General features: G+C 43.9%; 1 protein-coding gene across 5 annotated transcripts in view; it reads right to left on the bottom strand.

The window, feature by feature from the left end:
* LOC147707980 (amine sulfotransferase-like) overlaps window positions 1–24,362 on the bottom strand; it is a 357,336-nt gene that overhangs the window by 195,447 nt on the left and 137,527 nt on the right. The gene's annotated exons all lie outside the window — the stretch shown is intronic.

Genomic DNA, 24,362 nt, shown 5'->3' with positions numbered 1-24,362 from the left:
TGTGTCAGAGCTTTAAGGCAAAAAGTTCAGGGGTATACCTGCCAAAAGGGCCAAGTCCAACACTTATTTACACCGTAATTTATATACAGGGAGCCTTTGCGCTGTGGTACTGATTAGCAGTGGCACAGCGCCCAGAATATCTACATCCAGCCAATCATACAAGACAGGGACAGCAGAGGGGAAGGGAGACCCACGCCAATGATGCCAGTTCTAACACACGTCCCCTCCAGCTGAAATGTGGGGAGAACTAACCATCCCCTTGGGGGTTCTCATCACTTAGGCAGAAAAATCTGGACAGACAGTCAGCATTGTCGTGTTCTGTACCAGGGCGGTGATCCACCGTGAAATCCACGCAGGGAAATGGACCACCTCAACAACTTGGGATTCTCACCCCTCATCTGCATCAACCATCTAAAGGGCCTATGGTCTGTCTGAACCTGGAATTGAATCCCAAACAGGTATGGTCTCAACTTCTACAGGGCCCGAACCACAGCAAATGCCTCACGCTCAATTGCACTCCACTTCTGTTCCCGGGGAAATAACCTTCTGCTTAGGAAGGCTACCAGTTGGTCTAGTCCCTCCTCATTGATCTGTGACAGACAAGCCCCTATACCATGCTCTGAGGTGTCTGTCTGGACAACAAATTCCTTTGAAAAGTCAGGCGCCTGAAGCACGGGTGTGGTGCACATGGCAGTCTTCAGGGCGTCAAAAGCTTTCTGACAGGTGTCAATCCAGTTAACCTTTTTTTGGCTGCTTCTTAGAAGTCAGCTCGGTCAAGGGTGCAACAATGCTGCCATATACCTCGACAAACCTCCTGGAGTACCCTGTGAGTCCTAAGAAGGCCCTCACCAGCGTCAGAGTCTTGGGGGGTTCCCACACCAGGATGGTTTCAATTTTGGGCTGGGGGTGCCACCTCGCCGTTCCCCACCTGGTGCCCAAAATATACTACAGAACCCTGCCCAATCTGGCACTTACTGGCTTTGATTGTGAGGCCTGCCTTCCGTAGTGCCATCAATACGTCCCAGAGATGGAGCAGGTGGTCCTCCCAAGAGGAGCTAAACACCGCAATGTCATCCAGGTAGGTGGCGCTGAAGTCTTCCAGTCCAACCAACACCCTGTTGACCAACCTCTAAAAGGTTGCAGGGGCATTATTCCTTCCAAAGGGCATTACCCAGAACAGGTAATGCCAATCAGCGGTGGAGAATGCTGACCTCTCCTTTGCTCCCTCGGTCAAGGTGATCTGCCAATACCCAGACGTCAAATCAAATGTGCTGAGATATTTGGCCACCCCCAACCGATCTACAAGCTCATCAGTTCTCGGGAGAGGGTGCGCTTCAGTCTTGGTGACTGAGTTGAGACCACGATAGTCCAAACAGAACCGAAGTTCGGGGGTGGCACCAGGCGCTGCAGCTTTCGGGACCAGGACCACTGGGCTGAACCACAGGCTGCTCGAGGACTCAATCACCCCAGGGGCAAACATTTTGGTGACCTCATTCTTAATGTAGGCCCTTACCCGGTCAGTCACTCGGTAAGCCTTATGCTTAATTGGAGGACTGTCCCCGAAGTCCACGTCATGGACATACCAATCAGTGACACTAGGCACTAGGGAGAACAGATCACTGAATTGCCCCAATAGTTGGTGACAATCACCCTGCTGCTCAGTAGTCAGTGTGGGGGAGAGGACCACACCTACCACTGACCCATCTTGCTTCCCGGCACACAGGAGGTCAGGAAGGGGCTCACTCTCCTCCTCCATCATAGCATCTGTGGCTAGGAGCATGCCCACTTCAGACCTCTCAAAGTGGGGCTTCAGGCGGTTAACATGTAGGACCCGTAAGGGTTTCCTGGGAGACTGTAAGTTCACCATGTAGGTAACAGGACTTTGCGCTCCACCTCCTCAAAGGGGCCGGTCCACCTATCCAGGAGCGCACAGGGCTCCACTGGGGCCATTACCCAAACTTTTTGTCCAGGCTGAAACTCAGAGTGGCATTCTGATCATGCCAGCATTTAATCTCTTCCTGGCTGGCTTCCAGGTTTGCCTCAGCAAGTTTCCTGAAACCCCAAGTCTGGTTTCTGAAGGCCTGCATGTAACTAAACACATCCTGGGGAGGCTACCTGGGAGGTTGCTACCAGCCTCCCTTGACCAGACTCAGAGGCCCTCCTACCGGATGACCAGGACTGAACCCTAAGGACTTCTGTGGCACCTCATGGTAGGCAAACAACAGGCATGGCAAGAGGATATCCCACTCATGCCTCATGGGCTCACCTAGGACCAAAATCATGCCCTTAATGGTCTGGTTGAATCTCTCAACCAGCCCATTAACCTGGGGGTGGTGAACTTATAGGTTACCCCACATTCCTCTCATAGAGACTTCATGTACTTGGAGATGAAATTAGTTTCCCTATCAGACACCATCTCTCTGGGGAATCCCAGGTGGGAGAAAATTCCAATCAGTGCCCGTCCCACCACGGGGGCTGTCACTGTCCTGAGCGTGATGGCCTCAGGGTACCGGGTGGCATTGTCCACCAAGACCAGGATGAACCTGTTGCCCATGGCTGTCTTGGGATCAAGAGGCCACACAATATCAATGCCCACTCTCTCGAATGCGGTACTCACAACAGGGAAGGGCTGTAGTGGTGCCTTAATATTTCCCCCACTCGTCCCACTTGCTAGGTAAGTTTCACACATCCTGCAGTGAGCATCTGAGCTCCTGCCCATCTGGGGCCAAAAGAAGTGGGTGATCAGTCTCTCAAAGGTCTTGGTCTGCCCCAGATGTCTGGCCAATGGCTCATCATGAGCAAACCCCAGTAGGAAGGTCCTGAAGCGCTGAGGTACCACCAGCACACAGGCTGACTCAGGCCCAGCAACCTTAGGCTTGCTGTACAGGAGGTCATTCTCCCAATAGATCCAATGTGACCCTGTCTGATCACCTGCTACCTGGGCGGCGGCTTGTCACCGCACTCCCTCAAGAGAAGGGCAGCTTCTTTATTGCTCGTAAAATTCCTCCCTGGATGGCCCCCCTTCCTGCTGCCAATGGGTCAGCTTTGGTAGGTCCCCCATTTCAGCCACTTGTTCCCCTGTAGGTTCCAGGGCATCCCCCTCAGGGACCGTGGGAACCATGGGGGCCAGTTTCTCACGCCCCCTACCCTCTCTCTTTGAGGCAGAGGCCTGGGCCATAATTTCAGGCTCCAGGCCCTCCTGAACACCTTCTGAGCTGTCATGGACCGATTGGTTGCACACGCCCACTCAGGCAGGCCCAACATTTCCAAATGAGACTTTCTCTCCACCATAGCCCACAGGGAGTTCTCTAGATCAGTGCCCAACAGACAGTCTACAGGCATGGCGGGTCTCACAGCCACTTGCAGAGTTCCTGAGACCCCCCCCCCGCTCGAAGGGAACCTGAGCCACTTCACACTGGCTCTCTGAGTTGTCTGCGGACACTACGGGACAGAACACATGGGGGACAATCTGTTATTTGGACAACCGGGAGCTGACAGCAGTCACACTAGCTCCTAAGTCCCTCAGAGCCTCCACCCTATGGCCATTGATGGTCACCCACTGCTGGTACTTCTTAGTGTTATTAGGCAGTGTGGGGTAATGGACCTTCTCAAAGTCTCCTACTGAGACAAGGGTCAAATCTATGGGATCCCACCCACCTTGGACCTCCACCCCCTCTCCCTGGGCTACACTGGCAATCTGGAGGGATGGTGCTCAGGATGGTGCACAAGGGGGTGCATTGGGGTCCCTCTGGGACACTGGGGATCATAATACCGGAGGCCAACTTGACCACACTTGAAACAAGTAAGTGGTCCCCTCTGAACAGGCCTACCTGTCGTGGACACTGGCTACTTCTCAAGGGGAGGCTGGGACACTACTGCTTGGTTCCATGGGGAATTACTTTGGGGCACTTTCTGGAACTCCCTCTGCTCACCCTGGTCCCCTCTACTTCTCTGCTGGGGACCCTGCCCACCTCTGGTAAAGTCTCCCACCAAACCTTTGCGGACCTGGGTGCTCACCCAATGGTCCGCCTCCTCAGCAAGCTTCCTAGAGTTACTCAGCTTGCTATCAATTAGGTGCTGGCGTAGCTCTGGGAAACAGTTACTAGAAAAATGCTCCCATGCAAACAAATCGTACAACTGCTCAAAAGTTTCCACCTTGCTAGCTTTCACCCAGCAATCCATTGCTCTGCATAAATAAGACACTTATTTAACCCATGTGGTACCCTCTAACTTCTTACAGGCTCTAAACCTCTGCCTGTACATTTCTGGCGTCAAACCATAACGGGTTATCAAAGCTTCCTTCACATGGGAATACACCATCCTGTTCTCCTCAGGCAGGTCCAACAGGGTATCCCTACCATCACTCACAAAGCGTTCCCACAACTCCGCTCCCCAATCCTTCTCAGTGACCTGGTGGGACACCATTGCTATCTCACATGCGGCAAACCATTGCCCAATATCCTCACTCTTGTGAAAATCCTTAATGACATCTTTAGGAATGTAAACTCTACTCTCGGGAGTTGCTAAAAGCATGCTGCCACTAGAGGGGGAGACCGGGACACTCCTCGCCCTGATCTGTATCTCCCTTAACGTTCTCTCATGCTCCATTTTCATTTTCTCAAGTTCAATTGACAATCGATTTTACTCAATGTCTAACTTCTTACTCTCAAAGTCCTTCTGACCTTCCAATTTAGACATCTCCGAACTATGCCTCCTATCTCTCTCCCTGTCCTCCAGCTCTTCTGGGGTCAGGCTCCTTTGGGATACATTAGCACATGGATTGGAGGGTGTTTTATCTCCACCCCCTCTACTGCATCATCTGGCTGCCTTGCAGCGTTCTCTTCCTCATCCCTAGCGGACTCTCACTTCCCACCAGGCCTTCACCACCTTCTGCACCTTCTCGTACTCCTCCTTCCTAGAAAGACCTATCATGGGGACTGCTTATTGCTTACAAAATGACTTCAGCTGTCTGGCAGTATAGGTATCTAATATTTCCTCCTCAAAGGTGAGATCCTCCGAAGTATTGGACATTGGCCTTCCTCTACTAGCAGTACTCATGGCTGCAATCAACAATTCACTCCTAAGACAAGCAACCAAACAATAAAAAAATGTTTGTGGCTGCGCTTGGATACCAGTGGTGTTTACCAGTTATCGTACGTGAATCATAAATGCAAGTCTTGATCCCATCGCTGCCCGCCAATGTTAGAAATGGGGGTCTCTAGTTGGCAATGGCTGGCGCCACTGTCCAAATAGGGACCCTTCTTCCTAAGTCTGGGCAAGGGGGCAACCCCCTTTGACCAACCCTGTGGTAACGTAGCACGAGCAGTTATGCCTATATCAGAGGCAGTGTATGAAGCGTTTATGACCACGTACAATAAGCAGTAATGACACCACAAAAGGACACAACTCAGGTAGATATAAAAAAATGTATATATTTATCTAACAGTTTAGCTCTAAACTCTCAAAGCGTTTCAACAACTACAAATCACGTCAACCTGTAGGGACTCAACAAGACAGTAATGTATTCTTCAAAGCGTGACACTGACTAAGTTCAGGGCCAGGGCCTTCGTGACCCATTGCGCACCAGATACCTGTTGTTGAAAGGAGTTACAGCATGCAGCTTTGCGAAGAAGCGGAGACTGTGGCAGGCAAACTCCCAGCGACCACAAGTCTTGGATGCTGAGGCACGCAACATGCACCCACAATGATTCAGGCACTCGGGCACAGGTGTGCACTCAGTGGTAGCAGCACACGGCTGCGGCGACCCGGGCTGGTGGTGGCGATGACTCTCGTCGTGCAGCTCCGTGGTGGGCTCACAGCAGCAGCAGCTCCCACGGATGCAAAGTTGCCAAAAGTACGGGTGCTCAGCGACCACTACTCTCTCTTAGCTGTGGCGGCCCACGGGACAAATCTCGATGATGCAAAGTAGCAAAGGGTGCGGGCACTCAGCAGCTACAGCTCTCTTGGCTGCGGCAGCCCACGGGACAAGTCACGATGGTGCAAAGTAGCAAAGAGTGCGGGCACTGAGCGGCTAACTCTCTGTCTTGGCTGCGGCGGCCCACGGGACATATCACGATGGCTGCAGCGGCCCACACAAGTTTAGCAAAAGGATCGGAGGTTCAGAATTAGGCAGGCTCTCAGCAGAATTAGGCGGGCTCTCAGCGGTGGCAACTCTCTCTTAGCTGCAGCGGCCCACAAAGGTTTAGCAAAAGGTTCAAAGGTTCACAGTCCGTGGTCGGTGGAAGCAATACATGTAACATTGTTCTTACTTAATCTTATGTATTGTAACAACTATACTTATCTTATTCATTCCAGTCTTTTAATTCATACAAATCACGTTTTATCATTTGTTACGAAAGTCCATATATATATTTAACAATGTTTTAAACCTTGTCCATTTATTGTGAAGAGCGTTATGCAATATTTTTATTCTATGTACTGTTCTTTTATGACATAACTGTAGAATAAAACTTTTTGGATTGGATTGGCACCTGTGTGTTTAAAGTACGCACATTGGTTCTGGAGATGCCTCTCGTATATCTTTTTGAGAAGCAGTGCACACATTTATGTTAGAGTTTCATCATTTCGCATAGTTTCAGATGCAAATAATACACAGTTGGAGCTGCACCACATGCAGACAGACATATGAACTGTGACAATGTCAAAGTAAAACAGTGTGATATGACACTTCCTTATAAATAACAGTGTCTATGTAGTTCATAGGTTGACTGGGGTAAACCTCTCCTCTCCTACCGTAGAGCGCGAAGCCTAAAAGATTCTTTGGTTCATACTCGCCCTAAGAAAGGCGAAGATGTAAGAGCAACAGTCCTGAATGCTTGGGGTCTTCCTTCAGTAATTGGTAATTTCCCCTGCGGGGGATGTAGCGTGTGCCACTTGACTAACAGTACCAGGGTTCTGAATCTTGAACCTGGTAAGGAATGGCAGCAGCAACATCATACCAACTGTAATTCGTCCAATGTCGTATACTTAATCACCTGCCCGTGTGGCCTTAAACACGTAGGGATGTCCAAAAGACGCATAAAATTGCACATCTGCGAGCACCTCAGCAATATCCGCTGTCAACGCAATACCACAATATTGACATTTCATTTTCTGACACAGAAACATGCGCCCAATGACATTAGATGGACCATCATTGAACAGCTGGTTATTGGGAATGATCAAGGACTATTTGAGAAGGAGCAAAGGTGGATATATCGCCTGTCTAGACATATTACAGGCTTGAATGATGACATCCCATGGGGCTCGGTAATGAGACGTTAATACTCCATAAATGTAGCTGCCCATTCATAAAATCCTCCTTCACTGTCATTGTTGATACCTATTTGTTTTGGCGGGCAGACTTGGGCCCTTACATACCACGTCTTTAATAATTTGTTCTTTTCTCTCTAAATCTGAGGTTACAGATACATTGGGGTCTGTTTTCCCCACTATTCGTTATGAGAGTTACATCTATGAAGATGCGTGGTATTTTCAATCAAAATGCGTCTTTGGTATGCAATTAAGAGGGCTGGTTTCCTTTCAACACTATGTACCTATGTAAGGAGTCTTCCAACGGGGTGACAGCAAGCTTAAACTTGTCTTTACTGTTATGTTACCTTTTGGTGACTCGAGTCCCAATAAAGCATTTTTTTTCTTCAACAAAAAATGTTTCACTCCAAATGGAAGATACGTGACATCTGTTATTCCAGAACTGTTTATAACTTGCTTAGCGCATAAAGTGGTTGGTAAAGAAAGGTAATTGATTGAAAAGGTTTTTTACATGAGCAAAAGCGCTTTCCTCTGATTTGCGACTTGTGCCTTACTTTATCGTTACTAAGAGGCAGGCAATGGAAGGTGGTGCCTTTACCTTTAATTCAACAAAGAGGAGAAACGATACGAACGTAGTTCTTACCCATGTGATCCTACACGTGACTCGACATGTGACCGCAGTAGGAAGGTTATCTCTCCCTTATCCGCTGGCGGTTGGTGTTTACGGGCCGCGGAAGTGCTAACAGCTAGGTACAGAGCGGGGAGTCGTCGCCTCAGAAGTAAGTGCGATACGCCCATGTGGAACCCCGTCCTGTGTTTAGAAATATGGCGCGTGGGATACAAATTAATCGCCACTTTGTTCTATTCAGTTGCAGCGCGACGTGAAGATCACCCCTGCCGTGTTGCCCATGTAGCTTGTTAATTCACCAGTTACGGTGAGTCTCCTTTTGGCTTTTTAATCTTCCAGCATGAACTTCCAGTTCTAGGAGCACAATTATTGGCACGTTTAGCCCGCACGGGACTAGTGAAATAACTGGTTAAAAATTTCCCGGTTGGCTTTGTTGCATTTACACAACGAGCACGAGTTGTTGGAACATGTAACTTTTTTTCAGACCTTTTAAATAAAGAAGGCATTACCGGTAGCGTATGAGAAGTAACCTCTGCGCAAATTGGGGGAGAGCGCTTTGTTTTTCAATACCCTTTTTTAAATGGGGGGCTCTCATTATAATATCGCAGTAATTACATATGCGATTATATGTAGGTGAAACGAGAAGGATAAGTGGAGTGTGATACAGCTCAACCAATGATAGTAACCATGACTGTCTTATTGGATGTCCTGTTAATTACATTTTGTACCTTGTACTATCATGTTCTTTTTCTTACAGCTTGTGGGCTCTGGTGACTTCCGGTGGAGCCCCCACAGTAATTCCGTGAGTTTATAAACAAAACATTTTTTTTACACATTTCCTCACGGGAGGGTGCGTCTTAGCGCACGCATACCACCGGAGGAAGTACACATTTTTTCTGGTCCTGATGAATGCTAATTGAAATTCACTATGTAAAGCAGAAACATGTTGACCTCATGATCCACAGGACAATGAGTTTTTGATTAATTAAACTCAATCTTGTCCAATAGTTTTTAATGAAACAGCCTGGCTCCTTATTAAATTTTGTAGTGGGCACTTGCTGTTTCTTTTAACATCACTGTCACCATCACCATTCATAACACCTTTTTTCAAAATAACCGGCTCTGCTGTAACACAGGCATTGTAGCACACTGGAGGGACATTCGGTCTCCCCAGTGGGAACCCCATGATGAAGCATGTCTCCACGAAGTGGTGAGTGAGGGTTCTTTCTAAGAAAATAGAATTTTTCTTTCTTTGTTCCCCTCTCCTTTTCTTTTTCTGTTATTTTACCTAGGTTCTGGTTTAGTATTTTTTGCATGCACATAAAATGTCCAGCACATAGTGTCACTCTTTAGTTGTTTATGCCTAGTATTAAGGGGTTGAGGAGTGACCCATATAAAACCCTAACTCTCTTGTTGTTTAAACTATACCATTTCGAAAATTTGCCAACCGAAGAGATTTGTGCTAGAGTTTACATTGGGTTGTGCCAGCACTGGTAAACTCTGCTACGTGGTGGGTGGCGGAGTTTTTTGCCATGCTCCAAGCTGAGTACGGAGTGGCAGAACTCTGCGAACTCCGCTGGCGGGTAGAGTTTACCACTCACCACTAATCATGACCCAGCAGTTGGAGCGCAGGGGATCTACCACTATCTGAAGCATTCTGAAAGCTAGGTAAAATAGTAAGAAGCATTTAATTACTTAAACTAACTCTTGTTCTTCAGTGATGGGGTACGCTTTGCATGAAGTTAGTTATCATAAACTTAGTGAAGCTCTGTGTACTACAAACTTTTCCTGAATAAGCATTCTGGTGGTAGTTTAAAGAAGACATTGTTACAATTGCCATGCACTAGAGCCACAGTATGGCATTCAGGAAGATACAGGCCAAGTCCTGAAATGTGGTGCGCGCGGACACGAGAAAGTGAAAGCAGAAAAGAAGGCATACATTTCAATTGCTAAACCCTAAGTTTGCCCTCTCTAGACTGTGCACCCATCAATTTTAAGTATTTGCCTGGATAATCTTCTACTGCCATTGTCCACCAATGTCTTCCACCCTTGGTTTCTTGTCTGAAAGCTGCCTTAGATGTGCAAGGAATGAGAGCACACATGTTTAAGGAAGATTAACTTCTTAATTCCAATCTAAGAAAATACAGGTTCCTATGACACCCAAAACATACAGGAAAGTCCTTTCCTGTAGAAAATAGACTGCTTCAATGGTTCTTGACTTCCTCTACATTGGTGTTCATGGATCTAAGACTTAAAGGTGGACACTGCATCTGCTATAGGCCAAGTTATGCCCATTATTGGGGAAGTTGGTTTCACCCAACTGACCAGACAAATTCAAAATGAGCCTCAAGCGTTTTGTGAAAAACAATGATCACTGTACCCTTGCCTTCTGGTTTTGTCCATTGAGCTCAGCTAATTTTGCCTCACAGCCAAGCAAGGGGGCAGGGGTGAAGCAGGCAGTTCCTCTCCACTGTAAGAGGTGAGTAGGCTAACCTTGCCTTTCAGTCATTTCTTTATATAGGTGTTGCTCAAGCCCGGTCACACAGCCTGGTATACTGCAACTGATTTAGCTCGTTCCATTGAACAACCAAATCACTTGTTTTTTACTTCTTTAAGGATGATTATTGGACACTAGACTTACAAAACATTCTGGGGAGGTAACATTTTGAAGCTATAGAGCTGCACAAGGATGGGGGGCAGCATGCTGACTTTAGGGAGTACCCTATACATCTAGTAGTTCTATATACAAGGGGCTATCAAACTCTCATACAGCTGACGCCGTTAAAAAAGGAGAGAGAGGGTCCAATTATGCAGCCTTACATGCATATATCAGAGTGAGCCATTAAGCTGTCTGTCCACTGAGATACAGACAAAAGTGTCTGTACCAAATGTCTATATTAAGCTGCCACCAACCTTTGGTAATGTCTCAGCTTGATAAGCCACCCACAATAAAATGATTACCACTTTGCAGGGACCCCAAATACAAAACAGCCTAACCCTCACTAACATGTTCAAATCAACAACAACATTAGTCAAGAAACTCATGTCTTCTGTCCCTTGCTAAAGAAAACATGCCTAGTCAACCAGGATGTAATAATGAGGAGCAGGTCATCAAATGTATCCTGTATTAGAGACTTTTGATGAGATGAAGAACATGGCCAATATTCTAAAAGTGGATGGGGTCCAGTTGGTATAAGAGAGCTTGTTTGCCCTCCCATCACTGTTGTTCAGTCACTCATACATCCATCCATCTATCCATTCATCTATTCAATGTGCCAGTACATCATCCATCAATGCACTTATTCATCTAGTCATTCATCCACCCTTTAACTCACTGTCACATTCACCATTCAACACAGGCACAAACACAAAATTGCTGATAATTGAAGAAACACTGTCATTTATTTAAAAAAAAATACTATTTGTTTTGCCAATACATTTAGGTTCGATGTGCATGGCACTTGCACCATTCGGGGCAAACCTATATTATTGTATACATACTTTATGGGGAGCTTTGGTTCATCCTGCTTCAGCCATTGTGGTCTTTGGCTCAGGAACCTTCACATACTAGCTTGAGCAATTGTCAACTACATTTTGAAAAGTCATTTTTTAGTATCATCTCTATAATAGCTGTTTGGTTGTATCCTTTCAGCATCACGGAAATGAATGAGGGATTATTTTACATAAGAAAGGTATTTTTGGTATTTCTTTGCTTAAAAAATTAAATTCGGATATGCATAAAAGATTTGAGATCTCTGAGTTAAACCAGGAAAGCATTAGGGCGGCTTGCGTTTTGTTAGAGAAAAAGATGGATGAGCTAAGTAGCCGAACAGTGGCATTAGAGTTGGACTTTAAGGATCTCAGGCAGGAAGTGACGGATAATTGAAAGGAATTAGAGAAAGTCAAGATTAAAGAGAGGGAATATGAGGAAAGGGTGGAAAGGTTGGAAAATATGCAGAGAAGGAATAATTTGAAAATCTTGAAACTCCCGGAGGGCAAAGAAGGAACAGATATAAAGAACTATGTAGCGCAGCTACTAAGGACTGGGTTACAGTTGGAGGAGACAGAGGAGGACATAGCGAGGGATATTCAGAGAGTGCATCGTGATCCCTTCAGGCTGAACCCAAATCAGGCTTAACCTGGGAGAATTTTGGTTAACTTTATGTCATATACTTTAAAGGAAAAGATCCTAGCTAGTGCCCTGAAGAAAAAGACAATTGAAGTAGCTGGTGTAAAGGTGGAGGTAAGGTCTGATCTATCGCCAGCGAGAGCCAACAGGCAATGGGAGCTTGACAAAAGGATTAAGCTGTTGAGGAAATTAGAGGCTTTGGTCCAATTGAAATTTCCCACGATGCTAAAAGTTATGTGGAATAATAAAATGCGCCCTGATACTAGAGGATACCCATCAGTAACTGTCCGGTACTGCCCTATTCATCATTTGGGCTTCCTCATACCTTGTAACTTACAAGTTCACCCATAAGGACTAGATGTATACATCCCATGTCTTAGAGTGAACAAGGTTGAGTTAGAACCGGGTATTAGATGATTTATGGTTACTGAATTGCAGTGCAAAAAATGAGAAAAATGTGTGGTTAAAATTGGCCTCGTGTGGCATCCTGGCCATTGGTGACAAGTAGAACCATTGGCCAGGGTTCTACATGACTCATGTTCCATTCTGAGTCAGTTGGCCCAGGCTCTGTTTAGAAGACAGTTCATTGTATTTATGCTAATAAATACTTATTATAATTCACTCGGTTTGGACAGAGTTTTGGATTTTACACTGGCGACGATCGGTTTTACGAATCCATTAAAGAGTCTGGAGCCCTGCCCGAGTTCTTTGTGGCAGAGCAGGAATTTCACAGTTCATCGTGACACCCAGAGGTTAAGTGACTACTTGGATTTTCAGACTTTAAGGAAACCGAGTCACTGTCACAAACTGTTAACGACACGCTGTTCTTGGACAGATTGGCCTGATTCCGATCGTAAGTACATTTGGTGCGTGTCTGCGTTATTTTGAAATGAAAATACGGAGAACGACTTTGTCATTCTGATAAGACAGTCATGCATGGAGGTTTCCAATAATTAATTTTCAACGCGCTGTGTATTTGGACTGTGGCATTCAGCTAAGCGTCGAGCCGTGCGTTTGTGAGCAGTCAAGCTTGAAGCGAGTCGGGTGATTAATTGTCTCACCTTGACAGATCAATTTCTGCTGAGGGCAAAGCTTTTGAATGTGTATTTTTCATCTTAACAAGTGAAAATAATATAAATAAACTGTGCGTTTGCGCGCTGACTTCTGAGTTAAATTCTATAATAACAACAAGCGCTCGAGCGTGGAGATTCTTGCCAGCGCTGTATCTTTGGAATTCACCGTGTCACTGTGCTGTGAGGAAAGCACGTGCATTGGTGCGTGAATGCAGTGGTCGGCAATTGTTCCTGCAGGAGGCGTTTGAAAGAAAACATTTCCCCAGTTTGTAACGTGACATTTCAGCGTGTGTGGCAAAACGTGAAGCTTGAAGGGAAGTCAACAAGCTGCATGTTGTCATTTTCAAGCTCCAGGGTGATCGGAAGAGTTTTCTACACATCGTGATTACAGAAGGTGCTGTGAAATAGTTGGGTGCGCGTCTAAACTTTCAATTATACAACAAATAATCACTCACCCTTCAGCCAGTTCTACTGTATACTCTATTTTTGTCAAGTTTTCTTCACTTCTATGCTCAAAGAGCTTTGATTGGTTAGGCTGTTCTCTTACATATTTTCTTAGGAGGATGCTGATTGGTTACTGCATTTCCTGCTTATTTTGATAGAACAAGGCCTTTTCTTTGGAAAAACAAGACCAGATCCTGTTTACAATCATTTATTATTTACTTGGGTGTTTTTGCTTGTTTTTATTTTTTTATTTTTTTTATTTTCATCATTTATACTGTCAATTTGTATTCATTACATTGTCACGTTGAAGATGGATGGTTTTGTTGCACCTGCACCTTTCTTACCCAATCCAGGTGATCCTGTTCTTGAATGGAAACAATGGAAAGATGGATTTTTAGCGTATTTAGAAGCTATTGGAGGGGAAGATTATGCTAGTAAACGTAAATTGGCAAATCTCAAACATTCTTTAGGTGCAGAAGGAAGACGTGTTTTGAATCTTTTACCACCTATTCATCTTGACGATAGTGATGATGATATGGATATATATGATATGGCTATTTCTCAATTAGACCTATTATATATTAAAAAAACAATGAAGTAGTAGCTAGGCATAAGTTTTTAACCCCTTCACTGCGGCGGCTATTCCACCGCAGTGCTGAGGGGGCGGGACGGCCGCGCGGCGGGCGCATGCTGGTGACGGAACTGCTCCGTCACCAGCCTCGGTTGAGCTGTGCTCATGACGTAGCGGTTCCGTCATGGCCCGCCCCGCTCAATAGAACGCTCAGCGCAGGCGCGGAATTCGCGCCGCGCAGGAGTTCCGAGCGGGCCATGACGGAACCGCTCCGTCATCAGCACAGCGCACCCGCAGCTGATGACGGAGCGGTTCCGTCATCAGCGTCCAAGGGGTTAAGTAGAGCACAATTACCAAATGAATCTGTTGATTCAATTTTAAATTGTTTAAGGGTTTTAGCTGCTAAATGTATGTATGGAAACATTCAAGATCAGATGTTACGTGATCAGCTTGTACAAAAGATTGGAGATACAAAGTTACAAGAAAAATTATTGGCTGCTAAAGATCTTACACTAGAGAAAGCACTTGATATCAGTCATAGATTCGAAGAAATGAAGTTAGGTATGCAAGAATTGGCTGCAAAACCTACTTCTGAAGTACAAGATGGAAGAAAAAAAATGAGTGATGTTAAGGTAGATAATACATTTTCAAATGAAGTTGTTTCGAGTAAAGAGAACACAAGGTATAACATGCAAAACATGAAAAAGAACAATTATATTTGTTTTAAATGTGGACTACCGGGTCATTTGGCTAATGATAAATCTTGTCCTGCTGTGGGTCAGATGTGCAGATACTGCAGAAATAAAGGCCATTATTCCAGAATGTGTAAAAATAGGAATAGATTTTCCAATAAACCTGCCCAAATTAGAGAAGTAGCTCAAGAATCAGAAACGTTAGATGAGGAACTCATGCTTTGCATTTATGAGGTCAATGATAATAAAAGAGATTCCCCATTGTGTATAAATAATGTGGATGGTATTGATATAGAAGTGATGGCCGATTCTGGTGCTCGTCACACTTTAATTGGTGATAATTACCTCAAGAAATGTCCTAATATTAAATTAATGCCTTCTTATTTAAAACTGGTTGGTTATGCGAAAAGACCCATTGATGTTTTGGGATATTTTGTTGCAAGAATTAATTTTAAAGGCATTACTATAACTGCTAATATGTATGTTGGCGAAGATGGTTCTTCTCTATTAGGGTGGCCACAACAAAGGGATCTGCTCATCACTTTAGATCCCAACCATCCTAAACAAGTGTTAGGTACCACTGATTGCATTGCTCAAGTCCAAGATGATAACGTAACTGAGTGGGAGAAATTATATCCAGAAGTTTTTGCAGCTAAATTGGGCTTACTAAAAGATTTTGTTCATAAGATTATTCTGAAGGAAAATACCACACCCAAGGTCCATAAGGTTCGAAATGTCCCTCTAGCTATGAGACAAGCGGTTAAAGAAGAATTGGATAGATTGTGCAGTTTGGACATAATTGAAGAGATCGAGTCATCCGAGTGGTTGTCTCCGGTAGTTGTCGTGCACAAACCGAATGGAAAAATCTGATTATGTATTGATTTGAGGGATTTGAACGAGTGTATGTGGGTGGATCGGCATCTGTTGCCCAATATAAATGAGATGTTTTCAGTTTTGAAAGGGGCTACTGTATTTTCGACCCTGGACCTATCTAATGCTTATCACCAGATTGCTTTGCATGAAGATAGTAAACCATCAATCAATCAATCATAGGCATTTATAGAGCGCTCTACTTACCCGGAGGGTCTCAAGGCGCTAGGGGGGGGGGGGGTGCTGCTGCTACCCGAACAGCCAGGCCTTGAGCTTCTTCCTGAAGGCAAGGTGGTCTTGGGTCAGGCGCAGGTCGGTCGGGAGGGAGTTCCAGGTCTTGGCGGCCAGGTAGGAGAAGGACCTTCCTCCTGTTGTCGTTCTTCGGATGCGGGGGACGGCGGCGAGGGCGTGACTGGCTGATCGGAGGTGTCATTTGGGAGCGTAGAAGTTGATGCGGTTGTTGAGGTAGCTCGGGCCTTGGTCGTGAAGAGCTTTGTGTGCGTGGGTAAGGAGACGGAAGGTGATTCTCTTGTTGACCGGGAGCCAGTGCAGGTCTTTTAGGTGTCCGGAGATGTGGCTGTGTCGTGGGATGTCAAGGATGAGTCTGGCTGAGGCGTTCTGGATCCGTTGGAGTCTCTTCTGGAGCTTGGCGGTGGTTCCGGCGTAGAGGGTGTTGCCGTAGTCCAGACGGCTGGTGACGAGTGCCTGGGTGACAGTCTTCCTGGTCTCGGTGGGGATCCACCGGAAGATCTTCCGTAGCATGCGCAGGGTGTTGAAGCATGACGAGGAGACGGCGTTGACTTGCTTGGTCATGGAGAGGGAGGAGTCCAGGATGAAGCCCAGGTTGCGTGCGTGGTTTGTCGGTTTGGGTGCGGTGCCCAGGGCGGGGGGCCACCAGGAGTCGTCCCAGGCGGAGGGCGAGGATCCCAGGATGAGGATACACCATACACATCTTTTATTACTTCTGAGGGTGCTTTTAGGTACAAAAGAATGCCATTTGACCTGATTTCAGCCTCAGCAGTGTTTCAAAGAGTGGTGCACAAATTGTTTAAAGATGTCAAAAATACGTTGTATTTCCAAGATGATATTTTGGTTTTTGGAAACAATAAGCAAGACCATTCTGAAACAATATGTAAAGTACTGAGCATATTGCGGAACTGTGGAATGACTTTTACTAAAGAAAAATGCAAATTTGGAAGGAGTTCGGTTGACGATTTAGGTCATAACATTAGTGGCAAAGGTATATCACCCAAGCAAAATTTGATTAAAGCAATTCAAGAAGCTCCCGAGCCTCATACAAAAGATCAGCTCAGATCTTTTTTGGGTCTGGCTGAATATTACACCAAATTCATTCCTCTATTTTCGGATAAGACTAGTCATATGAGGTGTTTAATGAAAAAAAATCAAAAGTTTGTTTGGTGTGAAAATTGTGCTACAGAATTTTCGAATCTTAAAAGAGAACTATCTTCAATTTATGCATTGGCAACATTTGATGCACACTGTAGTTCTGTCATCATTACTGATGCCAGTAATATTGGTATTGGGGCAGTTTTGATGCAAAATCAGAAGGGGAAATTAGTTACCATTGCATTTGCATCTAGACCTCTACGAGATGCTGAGGTCAAGTATTCAACACTTGAAAAGGAAACGTTGGCATGCTGGTGGGGTATAGAGTATTTCCGAAAGTATGTATATGGCACAACATTCAAGGTTAGGACTGATCATAGTCCATTGGTGGAGTTATTTACCACAAAGGGTTGTGGGAAAGCCACACCAAGGATAGCCAGATGGCAGTACAAACTGCAGGATTTCCATTTTAATGTAGAGTACATTCCAGAGGTCAAAAATGTTTTAGCGGACTGTTTATCCCGTTTACCCGTTAAGGAAGATTGTGAATCATTTATTCCTGATGAAAGTACTGAAAAAATCATATCTGTTTGTATGGTATCTAATGGGTGTATAAAACAAGATGAATGGAAAAATGCTTGTGCAACCGATGAGGGAATTCAAGAAGTCATCAAATATATTTCAACTCAATGGCCGTTAAAAAAGATTTAGATAAAGAGTTATTGCCTTATTTGTATGTGGCCAATGAATTGTCAGTTATTGATGACATGTTATTTCGTGGTGTACAATTAGTAATGCCCAAGGATTTGCGTGAACAGATATTGTATTTGGCACACGTAGGACATCCTGGGATGCCTAGCATGAAAAACAGATTAAGATCAGAATTTTTGTGGCCAGCTATTGACAGGTTTATTGAGTCAAAAGTTAGATTGTGTATGGAATGTGCTATGAGCGATAAGTCACAAAAAGTTGTTAAATATGATAAAGCTCCTGTATCTAGACCAATGGGTGTTTGGGAAAGAGTTTCTCTTGACATAGCTGGTCCAATTTGTTTGTCCAACAGTCCGATGTTTGTGATTGTCCTTATTGATCAATTTTCTCAGTGGCCAGAAATTAAGTTAGTCCATCATATTGATTCTCACACAATTATTCAATTTTTAAATGAAGTGTTTGATAAGGAAGGGTTTCCCAAGTGTTTGGTTACCGACAATAGTACACAGCTAACATCCACTCAAATGGAAGATGATCTGATTATGCATGGTATTTCTCATATTAGAACATCAGTATATTATCCACAAAGTAATGGAATTGTTGAAAGATGGATAAGAGTTCTGAAAGAGGGTGTACAATTGGCATTATCCAATGTCAAGAATTGTTCTCAGATTCTCAAAGATTTAGTGTGGAATTATAGGGTTACTCCCAGTGTGGTAGGTGATCTGTCTCCATTTGAGAAAATGAGGGGAAGAAAGGCTGTTCGTGACTTAAATCAGTCATGGATGTTAGAGATAAGGAACAAAGTTGATCAATACAAAGTGGTTAGAAGTTCTAGTGACATGTGAAGGTGGCCATCCAATGGAAGTCAAATTCCATCTCAGTATAGTGAAAATCCTGTGTCTCAATTTAAAATTGGTGAGTGGGTTCGTGTAAAGAAGGGTAGGTTAGTAAAGGCTGGAGAGTCCAAATTTTCTTTACCCATGAAAATAGTTAGAGTTGGACATCAAGTTGTAGAACTAACTGATGGAAATGTGTGGACCACGAGCAAGGTTGTAAAAGTGCCTGTTTGTTTATTGTCTAAATTGGACACACTGTCTGGTCAATCCAATACCACACTTAAACAACAAAGCTTTAAAGATTCATGGAATTCAGCTTCTTCAAGATTGAAATTCAAACCAGCTTGAAGTAAAGGTTATGTCATGACATAATCATTCAATTAAAGTTTGTATTCTTGTTTGGTGAACACATGTTCACTAGGATAACATTTGTTTTATATTTATGCTGATATTTGTAATGTTGTATATAGTTCAATTATATATGTGTCATGCGATTGTTTTGATAAGTATGTAACTTGCAATATTTGTGTTGACGAAAGGGGATGTGTGGCATCCTGGCCATTGGCGACAAGAAGAACCATTGGCCAGGGTTCTACATGACTCATGTTCCATTCTGAGTCAGTTGGCCCAGGCTCTGTTTAGAAGACAGTTCATTGTATTTATGCTAATAAATACTTATTATAATTCACTCGGTTTGGACAGCGTTTTGGATTTTACACCTCCCCAAGACGGTTCAATTGCAAGCCGGGTGTACCGACGGAGAGAGCGGTGCTCCATTCGCCTGAGCTGCAGCCAGGTGAGGTGAAGCCACACCCTCCTGCCATATAGTGATCTACTAACAGGAGTTGAAACCAGAAACACCTAGGAGTCCAGGTGATATGATTATTGTTTTATATTGTTTATTCGCCTATTGCAGTAGCAGTAATAATTTCCAAGGTCCTGATGAAGGCAGAGGACACCCATGTCCGCTAGTCTGCTGGAACATGTTGACCACATACATCTTTAGTAGCAGATATTTGTTTTGAACTGCTACTTCCTGAACTGTTTCTAATGTTGGATACATGAGGGACACTATTAAACTTGTTAATTTCTCTCATTCTCTCCAATTTTAACCACACATTTTTCTCTAAGTTTGCACTGCAATTCAGTAGCTATAAATCATATAATACCCGGTTCTAACTCAACCTTGTTCACTCGAAGACATGGGACGTTTACATCTAGTCCTCATGGGTGAACTTGTAAGTTACAAGGTATGAGGAAGCCCAAATGATGAATAGGGCAGTACCGGACAATTACTGATGGGTATCCTCTAGTATCAGGGGGTATCTTGATTGTAGTAATCACAGTTTGAAGATTTTCGCATCAGGTCCATCTTGTAGTTTTATGTCTTTGTAAAGTTCTTTCTATTTAGACCCATGGGCTCTTGTTGTTTGCTTAGTATTCTGTTGGGGGCTGTGTCTATGTGAGGTCGGTAAATATGCCCTAGGACCCTTTTTCAGTGGTTTGTTTTCAAGAATAATAAAATGCATTATTTTCGTTTCGTGGAGGAGGTTGATAACTTTTTGGAACAATATAAATCTGGTGATGTATAATTAGGTAATGCTTTTGCTCCTATATTTAGTTTTAAAAGAATTCATACATGTACATTAGTTAATTGGTAAAGTGTAAGTTTCTCTAACATTTCAGCCCGTCTAAAAGCACCCATAGGGCTTAAAAGCCATGGGTAATTCGGATGGGTTTTCCAGGGAAGGGGGGGGGGGAGTTTAGGTTCTTCTTTGGGTGGGGGTGGAAAGTGGGACAGGGTTAAAAAATTCGGAAAATTCCTCAAGAGCTTTTTTGTTGTTAGTAGAAGGATGGGAGTGAGAAAAGTCGATTTTGATGTCTGGGATGAGTGGGCGTAGGTCTCGAGAGTTGAGAATATTATCTTGGAATGTAAATGGAATGCGTGTGAAAAGAAGAAGGGACTTGCTTTTGAATTATTTGAAGGATTCTAAGGCCCAGATAATAATATTACAAGAGACACGTCTAACCGGGGAAAAGAGTAAGAAGTTGTTTTTGGCTCAGAGGTGGGTGGCCCATGCCATTTATTCCCCTCAGACAGCTGTGCTGAAAGGGGTCGCGGTGTTGATTAAACATGGTTTAAATATTTCACTGGAAGGGAAAGCGGCCAGTGTAGGAGGTAGATGGCTGATTGTTAAATGAAAGGTTTGTGGGCAGGTTTTTATTTTAGTGGGTTACTATGGCCCGAACCAGGATGATATAGAACCTCTAGATGATGTGGCTAGAGAATTATTAAACTTTCCGGGACAGATCATCATGGCGGGTGATTTCAATACAGTATTGGAACATAAGTTAGATCGCTCTGAAGGAAGTAGAGCAGCGTTTAACCCCAAAATGTCTAATAGAGTCAGGTTACTGATCTCCCAGTTTGGTCTATTTGATATTTGGAGACATAGATTCAGTCAGCAGTTAGGATTTACATTTCATAATAGAAAATATTATCATAAATCCCGGATTGATTATTTTCTGCTTGATAGTGGGTTTGTTGACTCGGTAGTTCAGGTGGGTCATGTTGGAGCTCATTTGCCTGACCATTCAGCTATAATACTCCATCTGACAATAGGGGAAGGCACTTCGGGTTCAGTCTGGAGATTAGATCGCACAACACTCTCAGACTATGAAGCGGTGGAGGTTCTGAAGGAGGAGACTAAACTATTTTTTGAAAAGAATCAGATATCAGCTAGGATACAGATTGTTTGGGACACTTATAAAGCGTTTTTACCAGGGAGACTGGGAGCTTTGGCGGCAAAAAAGGAGATTCTATTATGGAAGGATTACGGCCCTCGAGGAGAGGATATGTAATTTAGAGGTGGCTATGACAAAAATTAGCAGCAGTAGCTCCAATGAGAAGTCCCTTCAAGATCTTGCAGAATTAAAGGCAGAATTAATACTGAGGGAGAGAGTTAAGGAGAAGTGGGAGTCGAGTCAGTTGGCCCATTTTGAATATGGAGAGGGATGTAGTAAACTATTGGCGTGGAAAACGAAGAGTGATAAGGTTCGAAATCTAATTAAAGAGGTCAAGTCTGAGGACACAGGTCTGATGATTACAGACAATAAAGGGATAGCTGATGCCTTTTTTGATTATTTTTGGAAAGTTTATAAAGAGGACTTGGTAGTCGAAGAAAAGGATGTCCAAACGTGAGTGACATTGTTAGACCCTATATATGATGAACGGAATGAGGAGTTGAACCTGGAGTTTACTGAGTCTGAGGTTGAGAAGGTCATTAGTAAGGGGAAGAGAGGTAAGGTGTCCGGACCGGATGGTCGCCCTGCTGAAGTTTATAAACTACTGGCCGGGATAACATCACCATTTATTTGCCAACTATTTAACGGGATATTTTTGGGTGATGCATCCCTGCCTCCTTCTTGGAATGAGGCCAACATCTCATTAATATTAAAGCCAGGAAAGTCCCCCAATCTGTGGAATCATACAGGCCTATTTCATTGCTCAATACCGACTATAAGTTTTTTGCTAAAATAATGGCAAATATGCTGAATATTGTTATACCACAAATAGTTCATGAAGATCAGAAAGGATTCGCCAGGGGCTGATATTTGAAAGAGTTAACCTTCTCCCTCATTGGTGCTATCGATATGGCGTCTGCTCACGATCTCCCTTTGGCGGTTATCGCGTTAGAGGCCGCCAAGGCGTTTGATCGTGTAAATTGGGCCTACCTGCAGGCATTGGTAAAACACCTTAATTTGGGAGTACATTTTAGTAAAGCTCTATCTGCAATATATCAAGCCCCTACCTCCAGGGTATTAGTTAACAGGACATTAACTCAGCTAGTGTTGATCATGCGAGGCACTAGACAAGGGTGTCCGCTATCACCACTTTTATTTGATTTATACATAGAGGCTTTAGCGTGTATGATAAAGGTCCAATGAGGATATCTTACCCTTTGAGTTTGAAGGCTGGTCAAGAAAGATTGGTTTATATGCGGACAATATAATCATATATACTCCTAATTTACAAAAATCTATGACCTCTCTTTTAGACTTAACTAAAAAGTTCGGGTCTGTTTCAGGATATGATATTAATAAAGACAAAACAGAAATTATGGCCTGGAATATGAACACTGAGGGTACTTTATATAAAAAAGAGAAGAGCTATCTAGGAGTAGGGATTACGCAGAATATTGCAGACCTCACTAAGGTGAATTTTATTAAGATCAAAAAGGAGATAACTGCCAGCTTACGAGGGTGGTCGCATTTGCCACTCACAATATTTGGTCGGACAAAATTGGTTAAAATGATGTTGTTGCCTAAGTTAACTTTTTTATTTGAAACAATTCCCCTGATGTTTAAGAGGGATTGGTTTACAAGCTTGCAAAGTGAGATTAGTACTTTTTTGTGGGCATCAAAAGGTCCGCGCCTATCCTGGAAGAAGCTTAGGAGAAGACTTGTTAAAGGAGGCTTAGCGATTCCGGACTTACAATATTATTCATGGGCTTTCTTATTGAAAAACAGCAGGATGCTGTTGGATATCCCGACCAACAATGTGATTGGTAAAATGTTTGAAGCCATGCTCAGGAAACAAAAATGTAATGAAAAAGGTTTTATGTACAAATTTGCTGATCCGAAATTTTTTCAAAAGGTTAGGTTAAGGGTTATAAGAAGCATAGAAGAGACTTGGTTCAGAATTAGGAGACTTTTGAAGATTCCTTACCATAGTCAAATGGCTATGATTTGGGAATCGCAGGGATCTCCACTTTGGTCCAGGGATTTTTTGGCTCAATCATTAAAGGAGATGGGTCCACAGAGGTGGAAGGATTTATTCCTGGATGGAAAGCTGAATTGTTGGGGGCAGTGTGAGGAGATATGGGGGCGTTGTTTCTCCAGATTTAAGTATTTACAGATTCAGAGCTGGTTGGCGGGATCAGGTGGTCGAATTGATTCATACAACAAGTTTGAGAACAAGCTGTTTTCTAACATTCTGTTTAAGAAAGAAATATCACTTTAGTATTGGCTGATGTTGGAAAGGAAGGACGGCCCATTCAAGTTACCTGAGACCCTGTGGAGGAACAGCTTGCCTGGGATCACAACAGAAGACCAATGGCAAGTAACAATGACTAAGCTTTATAAAATAGTTAAGCCTGCGAATTTAAGAAGGAATCATTTCTTCACGTTGCACAGGGCATATTGGTCTCCACGAAGACTCTCGAGATTTGGTCCAGGCTTGTCCCAAATGCAACAGTCCTAATGAAGCTGATCTACATATGTTCATGCTATGCCCGAAGATTCAACCATTCTGGGAGGAAGTGAGTAGCTGTCTGTCGAAAGCCCTTGGGTCACAGATTAAGGTAAGCCTTGAGTCGGTTATACCTGGAAGACTCCACTTACATGGTAAGGGGATGGACGACGCTGCCAAGCTTATTTTTTATTCTGTACTTTTGGCACAAAGAGAGATTTGTAAATTGTGGGTCTCTCCGGTCTCGCCTATAGTGGCAGATTGGCTGCGTGCCATCAGATATTCATGGAAACTTGATATTTCGGATCAGACGAAAAAGAGATATACATTTTGGACTCCTTTTTTGACTTGTTTTGGGTGAGAATGGGTTTTTTTTTGTTGTTGTTTTTTGGGACTTTTGGTTTTGCTAAAGCATAAATCCAATGATTAAGCCTTAGCTTGCCTCGTTTGGTAAGAGTCTTCTTGTTATCAAGGAGATGAAGGGTCGGGTCTGATGCGCTGTGGAAGAGGACCCCCTTTAACTTTACCAGGCTTG

This window comes from Lissotriton vulgaris, chromosome 6 (assembly GCF_964263255.1).
Source record: "Lissotriton vulgaris chromosome 6, aLisVul1.2, whole genome shotgun sequence".
Classification (NCBI taxonomy): domain Eukaryota; kingdom Metazoa; phylum Chordata; class Amphibia; order Caudata; family Salamandridae; genus Lissotriton; species Lissotriton vulgaris.
The sequence above is the reverse complement of the archived record's forward strand: the minus strand, read 5'-3'. Positions and strand labels throughout refer to the sequence as shown.